The sequence below is a fragment of the Coregonus clupeaformis genome, unplaced genomic scaffold (genome assembly GCF_020615455.1).
Source record: "Coregonus clupeaformis isolate EN_2021a unplaced genomic scaffold, ASM2061545v1 scaf1865, whole genome shotgun sequence".
Taxonomy (NCBI): domain Eukaryota; kingdom Metazoa; phylum Chordata; class Actinopteri; order Salmoniformes; family Salmonidae; genus Coregonus; species Coregonus clupeaformis.
Window position 1 is genome coordinate 50,288 of NW_025535319.1, and position 9,713 is coordinate 60,000.

A 9,713-nucleotide genomic window follows, 5' to 3' on the forward strand; every position below is an offset into this window, starting at 1 on the left:
TCACTAAACACACATGCTTCATTTGTAAATTATGTCTGAGTGTTGGAGTGTGCCCCTGGGTAACCGTAAATAAAAAAATAAAAAATGAAAATCGTGCCGTCTGGTTTGCTAATATTTGAAATGATTCATACTTGTATTTTTACTTTTGATACTTAAGTATATCTTAGCAATTACATTTACTTTTTATACTTAAGTATATTTAAAACCAAATACTTTTAGACTTTTACTCAAGTGGTATTTTACTGGGTGACTTTCACTTTTCCTTGAGTCATTTTCTATTAAGGTATCTTTACTTTTACTCAAGTATGACAATTGGGTACTTTTTCCACCAATGCATTTGGGACACACCCATGGATTCCACACTAGTGATACAGAGACAGGTTAACCTGAAAATCTGGAGATTTGATGACATTTACAAATGACTGTCCAGTACTTTAAACGGTGTGTTGAGTTGATACAACACGTAGCCTGGGGTCAGCGTGTTGAGTTGATACAACATGTAGCCTGGGGTCAGCGTGTTGAGTTGATACAACATGTAGCCTGGGGTCAGTGTGTTGAGTTGATACAACACGTAGCCTGGGGTCAGTGTGTTGAGTTGATACAACATGTAGCCTGGGGTCAGTGTGTTGAGTTGATACAACACGTAGCCTGGGGTCAGTGTGTTGAGTTGATACAACACGTAGCCTGGGGTCAGTGTGTTGAGTTGATACAACATGTAGCCTGGGGTCAGTGTGTTGAGTTGATACAACACGTAGCCTGGGGTCAGCGTGTTGAGTTGATACAACACGTAGCCTGGGGTCAGTGTGTTGAGTTGATACAACACGTAGCCTGGGGTCAGTGTGTTGAGTTGATACAACACGTAGCCTGGGGTCAGTGTGTTGAGTTGATACAACACGTAGCCTGGGGTCAGTGTGTTGAGTTGATACAACACGTAGCCTGGGGTCAGTGTGTTGAGTTGATACAACATGTAGCCTGGGGTCAGTGTGTTGAGTTGATACAACATGTAGCCTGGGGTCAGTGTGTTGAGTTGATACAACATGTAGCCTGGGGTCAGTGTGTTGAGTTGATACAACATGTAGCCTGGGGTCATGTTCCACAAAGTTCAACATTACAGATAGAAATGTGTCATATAGAACATATATGATTGTCTGTAATGTAGTTGAACGCACTGAATGTAAGTTGCTCTGGATAAGAGTATCTGCTAAATGACTAATATGTAAAATACTAATGTAAACATATAATAGGGAACTATGTCAGCTCTATTCAGTATATTCCTTTCTGAACAGTTGTGTGAACATTTCACCTGGTCCCATAGACCCAGCAGCATGTCCTGCTCTGATTGGTCCAGCATGCTGTATGGTCTGCTCCTGTTGGTGCTTCTTGAGGAACTCCTTCATGTAATTGGCCAGAGCCTCAGCATCCTCCACCGTCACAGCGTTGTACAGAGACGCACGTATTCCTCCCACTGACCTGTAAGGGGAGTGTCACGCCCTGGCTCTGGGACTCATATGTTGAGCCAGGGTGTGTAGATTCTATGTGTTTGTGTTTCTATGTTAGGATCTAGTTCATGTGTATCTATGTTGGCCGGGGTGGTTCTCAATCAGAGGCAACGAGAATCAGCTGTTGCTTGTTGTCTCTGATTGGGAACCATACTTAGGCAGCCTGTTTGGCACAGTGTATTGTGGGATCTTGTTCCGTGTTGGGTTGTGTTTTGTTACCAAGGACTTCACATATCGTTTTGTTGTTTTGTTCGTGTGGTGAATATAATAATAAAGTATGTTCGCATTCCACGCTGCGCATTGGTCCAATCCTTTCGACGATCGTGACAGAAGATCCCACCAAAACAGGACCAAGCAGCGTGTCCAGGAGCAGACAGCCTGGACTTGGGAGGAGATATTGGACGGGAAAGGGTCCTGGACTTGGGAGGAAATCCAGGCCGGGATGGATCGCCTTCCGTGGGAGGAGACGGTGGAGGCGCGCCGTAGAGAGGAGCAGCGGTGCCAACCGGGCCGTCGTCGGACAGGCGAGAGGCACCCCCAATACATTTTTAGGGGGGGGCACATGGCATGGACGACGGGGCTGCTGGAGGCAGATAAGGGGCGAGTTTGTGGACGAGGAGAGAAGGCCACCGGGTTACGGGAGCCATTGGTGATTAGAGGGAGGGAAAGTGTAGAGGCACGGCGAGAGGTACTGAAGTGTGTTGCCAGTCCGGTCCGGCCCATTCCTGATCCCCGTATAAGGCCAGTGGTGTGTGTTCCCAGTGCGGTCCGGCCTGTTCCTGCCCTCGCACCAAGCCTGTGATGCGCGTCGCCAGCCCGGTCCGGCCTGTTCCTGCCCCTCGCACCAAGCCTATGGTGCGCGTCGCCAGTCCGACCCGGCCTGTTCCTGCCCCTCGCACCAAGCCTATGGTGCGCGTCGCCAGCCTGACCCGGCCTGTTCCTGCCCCTCGCACCAAGCCTATGGTGCGCGTCGCCAGCCCGGCCCGGCCTATTCCTGCTCCCCGCATCAAGCCTGTGGTGCGCATCGTCAGCCCGTTCCTGCTCCACGCACCAAGCCAGGGGTGCGCGTCGTCAGCCCGGTCCGGCCCATTCCTGCTCCCCGCACCAAGCCTGTGGTGCGCATCGTCAGCCCGGTCCGGCCCGTTCCTACTCCCCGCACCAAGCCAGGGGTGCGCGTCGTCAGCCCGGTCCGGCCCATTCCTGCTTCCCGCACCAAGTCTGGGGTGCGTGTCGTCAGTCCGGCACAGCCCGTGCCCGGTTCACCGGTGCCTGGTCAGGTACCGGTCAGCTGCTCCACACCGGAGCCTGAGCAATCCGCTCCACCGATGTCCAATCCAGCTCCGGCCAGCGGGACCAGACCAGACCAGGGGCGCTACGGGGGGGTTATTAGAGGGTGGTGGTCACGCCCGGAGCCGGATCCTCCTCCGAGGAGGAATGCCCACCCGGCCCTCCCCTGTTCGGTTTATGTTTGGCGCGGTCGCAGTCCGCGCCTTTGGGGGGTACTGTCACGCCCTGGCTCTGGGACTCTTATATGTTAAGCCAGGGTGTGTAGATTCTATGTGTTTGTGTTTCTATGTTAGGATCTAGTTCATGTGTATCTATGTTGGCCGGGGTGGTTCTCAATCAGAGGCAACGAGAATCAGCTGTTGCTTGTTGTCTCTGATTGGGAACCATACTTAGGCAGCCTGTTTGGCACAGTGTATTGTGGGATCTTGTTCCGTGTATGGTTTGTGTTTTGTTACCAAGGACTTCACATATCGTTTTGTTGTTTTGTTCTTGTGGTGAATATAATAATAAAGTATGTTCGCATTCCACGCTGCGCATTGGTCCAATCCTTTCGACGATCGTGACAGGGAGACACAAACACCATGATCAGATGCACACTCCAGAGGTAGAGACAGTCACACTCCCTCCTGTAGATGTTAAACAGAGACCAGAATAGTTGGTAGACAGTCACACTCCCTCCTGTAGATGTTAAACAGAGACCAGAATAGTTGGTAGACAGTCACACTCCCTCCTGTAGATGTTAAACAGAGACCAGAATAGTTGGTAGACAGTCACACTCCCTCCTGTAGATGTTAAACAGAGACCAGAATAGTTGGTAGACAGTCACACTCCCTCCTGTAGATGTTAAACAGAGACCAGAATAGCTGTAGATGAGCGTGATGCAATTCGTTGCACTTCCAAAAGTAACGTGTGGAGCGCTTCACGCTACAGGACCAAGACAACAAACAAGTGTAGCCTCCCTGTGTCCCTTCAGTGAGATCATGCCCAGTTTGGAGGCTCCATCCAGGAACTCCTTCTCCAGAGTTTAGCCTCCCTGTTTCTTCCCCACTTCGACACGCCATGTCCACTGGACAATCATAGAAGTGGTTGGAGGAGTTAATGATATCATAGATCATACTGAGTGTTTCCATGGCATCAACACCGCCATTGTTCTTTATCCACTCCAGAACCAGACTCATGATGTAGATACTAGGGGAGAGAGGGGAGAGAGAGGAGAGAGGGGAGAGAGAGGGGAGAGAGGGGAGAGAGAGGGGAGAGAGGGGGGAGAGGGGGAGGAGAGGGGGGAGAGGGTGGAGAGAGCGAGAGAGAGGGAGAGAGGGGAGAGAGAGGGAGAGAGAGGGGAGAGAGAGGAGAGAGGGAGAGAGAGGGAGAGAGGGAGAGAGAGGGAGAGAGGGGGGAGAGAGGGGGGGAGGGGGAGGAGAGGGGGGAGAGAGGGGGGAGAGGGGGAGAGGGTGGAGAGAGCGAGAGGGGAGAGAGGGAGAGAGAGGAGAGAGAGGGGAGAGAGAGGAGAGAGAGGGGAGAGAGGGGAGAGAGGGGGGAGAGAGGGGGAGAGGGGGGAGGGAGAGGGGGGAGAGGGTGGAGAGAGCGAGAGAGAGGGAGAGAGGGAGAGATAGGGGAGAGAGAGGGGGAGAGAGGGGGGAGAGAGGGGGAGAGGGAGAGAGAGGGGAGAGAGAGGGAGAGAGAGGGGGAGAGAGGGGGGAGAGGGGGAGGAGAGGGGGAGAGGGTGGAGAGAGCGAGAGAGAGGGAGAGAGAGGGGAGAGAGAGGGGGGAGAGAGGGGGAGAGAGGGGGAGAGGGGAGAGAGAGGGGGAGAGAGAGGGAGAGAGAGGGGAGAGAGGAGAGAGCGAGAGAGAGGGGGAGAGAGAGGGAGAGAGAGGGGAGAGAGGGAGAGAGGGGAGAGAGAGGGGAGAGAGGGAGAGCGAGAGAGGGGGAGAGAGGGGAGAGAGAGGGAGAGAGGGGAGAGAGAGGGGAGAGAGGGGAGAGAGGGGAGAGAGAGGGGGAGAGAGAGGGAGAGAGGGGAGAGAGGGAGAGAGAGGGGAGAGAGAGGGGGAGAGAGGGGAGAGAGGGGGAGAGAGGGGGTTTACCTGAATGGTGTTCTGTATCAATACCATGGGAATCATCTTATTTTTGGGAACTTAACTAAAGTTGATGAACCAACTAACAGGTAGGCTCTCTCCCCATCAAGAACATGTAGCCAGGGACTTGGTTGGTCAGACGGGAAGGGGGGCCCACGGACAGTTGATGGACCGGGTGAGGGGGGGCCCTAGAGGAAGTGGTAGCCCCGGGGCCCATGATCCCTTAATCCGGGCCTGTGTGTGTGTTTTACCTGAAGCAGGGTGGTGTGTTGTACAGAGAGTCGTTCCCAGTCTGCACCTGGTAGTCGAGGACAACGGGACACTCCTTCAGGGCGTGGCCAATCAGGTCCTCTCTCACGATCACCACGGTAACACCAGATCAGCCCAAACTATAACAACAGAATTAAAGAACAATCACCATGGTAACACACCGAATAACGTCAGAAAATGACATGGTTTCCCATTCATATAGGATTGATGCACATACAGTGAGGGGAGAAAAAGTACTTGATCCCCTGTGATTTTGTATGTTTGCCCACTGACAAAGAAATGATCAGTCTATCATTTTAATGGTAGGTTTATTTGAACAGTGAGAGACAGAATAACAACAACAAAATCCAGAAAAAATGCATGTAAAAAATGTGGGAAATAAGTATTTGACCCCTCTCAATCAGAAAGATTTCTGGTTCCAGGTGTTCTTTTATAAGTAACGAGCTGAGATTAGAGCACACTCTTAAAGGGAGTGCTCCTAATCTCAGCTTGTACCTGTATAAAAGACACCTGTCCACAGAAGCAATCAATCAATCAGATTCCAAACTCTCCACCATGGCCAAGACCAAAGAGCTCTCCAAGGATGTCAGGGACAAGATTGTAGACCTACACAAGGCTGGAATGGGCTACAAGACCATTGCCAACCAGCTTGGTGAGAAGGTGACAACAGTTGGTGCGATTATTCGCAAATGGAAGAAACACAAAAGAACTGTCAATCTCCCTTGGCCTGGGGCTCCATGCAAGATCTCACCTCATGGAGTTGCAATGATCATGAGAATGATGAGGAATCAGCCCAGAACTACACGGGAGGATCTTGTCAATGATCTCAAGGTAGCTGGGACCATAGTCACCAAGAAAACAATTGGTAACACACTACGCCGTGAAAGACTGAAATCCTGCAGGGCAAGGTCCCCTGCTCAAGAAAGCACATATACAGGCCCGTCTGAAGTTTGCCAATGAACATCTGAATGATTCAGAGGAGAACAGGGTGAAAGTGTTGTGGTCAGATGAGACCTAAATCGAGCTCTTTGGCATCAACTCAACTCGCCGTGTTTGGAGGAGGAGGAATCTTTAGACCCCAAGAACATCATCCCCACCGTCAAACATGGAGGTGGAAACATTATGCTTTGGGGGTGTTTTTCTGCTAGGGGGACAGGACAACTTCACCGCATCAAAGGGACGATGGGCTGGGCCATGTACCGTCAAATCTTGGGTGAGAACCTCCTTCCCTCAGCCATGGCATTGAAAATGGGTCGTGGATGGGTATTCCAGCACGACAATTACCAAAACACACGGCCAAGGCAACAAAGGAGTGGCTCAAGAAGAAGCACATTAAGGTCCTGGAGTGGCCTGGCCAGTCTCCAGACCTTAATCCCATAGAAAATCTGTGGAGGGAGGCTGAAGGTTCGAGTTGCCAAACGTCAGCCTCAAACCTTAATGACTTGGAGAAGATCTGCAAAGAGGAGTGGAACAAAAATCCCTCTGAGATGTGTGCAAACCTGGTGGCCAACTACAAGAAACGTCTGACCTCTGTGATTGCAAACAAGGGTTTTGCCACCAAGTACCAAGTCATGTTTTGCAGAGGGGCCAAATACTTATTTCCCTCATTAAAATGCAAATCAATTTATAACATTTTTGATATGCTTTTCTGGATTTTTTTGTCGTTATTCTGTCTCTCACTGTTCAAATAAACCTACCATTTAAATTATAGACTGATCATGTCTTTGTCAGTGGGCAAACGTACAAAATCAGCAGGGGATCAAATACTTTTTTCCCTCACTGTAGCTGTATAATTCATATGTTAGAACATATTTCACAGCTTTTCCTGGAATCCAGGCTAATAAATACATTTTTGAAGATGATCCTTTGGAGTGCTACTGTCCATTCTTCCATGGACTATTAACTTTACTACGCAGGATCCAGCACCCATCTGGGAGTTCTATTAGCAGGTTACCCATCATGTGGTACCTGTGATCTTACCTTGGACACGTCGACGGGTCGGGACAGGAAGTTAGAGATTGCGTCAGAGACCAGGACGGCTCCGTGGGTGTCAGGGGTGAAGTTGTACTCCACGCCGTACAGCAGGATTACACGTAGGACGCTCCAGGGGTCAACGACCAGCTGCTGGGGTCAGGGATCTCTGAAGGGCCACAGAATCATCAGACCACACAGTCAGAATCATCATCAGACCACACAGTCAGAATCATCATCAGACCACACAGTCAGAATCATCAGACCACACAGTCAGAATCATCATCAGACCACACAGTCAGAATCATCATTAGACCACACAGTCAGGATCATCAGACCACACAGTCAGAATCAGACTACACAGTCAGAATCATCAGACCACACAGTCAGAATCATCATCAGACCACACAGTCAGAATCATCATTAGACCACACAGTCAGGATCATCAGACCACACAGTCAGAATCAGACTACACAGTCAGAATCATCAGACCACACAGTCAGAATCATCATCAGACCACACAGTCAGAATCATCAGACCACACAGTCAGAATCATTAGAATCACAACTACAGAAGGACCACAAGGTCAGAACATACAACCACAATAGAAGCACACGGTCAAACATCACAACCACAGGAGGACCGACCAGTCAGAACAACACTAAAATCACAACCACAGGAGGACCGACCAGTCAGAACAACACTAAAATCACAACCACAGGAGGACCGACCAGTCAGAACAACACTAAAATCACAACCACAAGAGGATGATTATAGGGTCAGAACAGGGACCATAGCAGTATCGCAATATTTTTTCCATGCCAAAAATGAAAACATTAAGCAGATCAAACCCTTTGGTCCTTTAAAAAACTGCTGTATGTAAAATATTGTGTGCTTTAGCTTTGTAAAAAAAATACATGTGACTCTGGATGACAACATAATGATGTTTGTTTCCAACATTAAGGCTGTTTTCCTAAAGAAGTAAAATTCACTTTGTGTTTTGTTTCCTTGCCACGATACTAACGAGTATTGCGATCCTGGTATCGTCTCGGCCCTGGTCAGAACACAATAACTACTGCACGGTCCAAAGCAACCCTAGAATCATCAGTCTGCAGTAGAACCATATGGTTCATCTCTGGGATGAAGTCTAGCGTTTTGGACATGACCTCAAATGGATGAATTTAGTTAAGTTTGCTCCTTGAAAGAACCTCAAAATCTACCGCGAAGCCTTGGGAAACCACTGTCAGATCTACCCATTCAACAGTCCAGACTGTGCAGTACAAACACGCAGCCTGAACTGATGCCCAACCACGTGGAAACAGCCTGCATGCCATACAGGGCCTCTCAGAGGGTCTCTATTGAGTCATAAGGGCTCAGAGGGTCTCTATTGGAGTTCATACAGGGCCTCTCAGAGGGTCTCTATTGGAGTTCATACAGGGCCTCTCAGAGGGTCTCTATTGGAGTTCATACAGGGCCTCTCAGAGGGTCTCTATTGGAGTTCATATTGTGTAAGTGTCTAGATTGAGCCACTGTCAGCTGAGTAATGGTTCAGCCTGGTAGTGGGCAGCTGATTGGACACCAGCTGAGTAATGGTTCAGCCTGGTAGTGGGCAGCTGATTGGACCATGCATTGTGTTAGTGTGACTAAGGACTGCACTAGAGTGCTATCTAAAACACTGTAGCGGCACAAAGCAAATCTATTAATACCAAATTCTGTAACTTTCCCAAAATGTCCAGGTTACCCAGAAATCCTGGTCAGAGGATTCCACATTTCATGCATATTCCCCCGATTCTGGGAATCATCCAGCTAGGATTTCTGGAAAACCTGGGAATTCTGCATCCCTATCACATCTATTCCTACCTAAGATGTAACGTGGAACCAGTCACATGTTGGTGACGTGAGGTGGATAGTTAGTGTCATGAGGAGAACAACATGTCTCCTGATATCGCTAGTAGCAACCACTGGTAACTCTATCCTGATGCACAAACACCCCTCTGTCCCTTACTGGTGTAGCTGTTCAGTTTGGGGTGCACCACGTCGACATTGACGTAGAGAGAGGGGGGAGAGAGAGAGGGGAGAGAGGGGAGAGAGAGAGGGAGGGGGAGAGAGAGAGAGGGGAGAAAGAGAGAGGGGAGAGAGAGGGAGGGGAGAGAGGGAGGGGGAGAGAGGGAAGGAGAGAGGGAGAGAGAGAGAGAGGGAAGAGGGAGGGAAAGGGGAGAGAGAGGAGGAGGGGAGGAGAGAGAGAGAGGGGGAGAGAGGGAAGGGGAGAGAGAGAGAGCGAGAGAGAGGGGAGCGAGAGAGGGAGAGAGAGAGAGGGAGGGGGAGAGAGAGGGAGAGAGGGTGGGGGGAGAGAGAGAGAGGGGAAAGAGGGGAGGGAGAGAGGGGGAGAGAGAGAGAGGGGATAGGAGGGGAGGGAAAAGGAGAGAGAGAGAGAGAGAGAGAGAGAGAGGAGGAGAGAGAGAGAGAGGGGAGAGAGGAGGGAAGGGGAGCGAGAGAGGGGAGAGAGAGAGAGAGGGAGGGGGAGAGAGAGGGGGAGAGAGAGAGGGGAAAGTGGAGAGAGAGGGAGGAGAGAGAGAGAGGGGGAGAGAGAGAGGGATAGAGGGGAGGGAAAGG

The 9,713-nt window shown here is 50.4% G+C and overlaps 1 pseudogene; it reads right to left on the reverse strand.

Moving 5' to 3' along the window:
- Positions 1-433: 433 nt before the first annotated feature.
- The window catches only part of LOC123487898, a 24,058-nt pseudogene continuing 14,778 nt past the window's right edge, over positions 434-9,713 (reverse strand).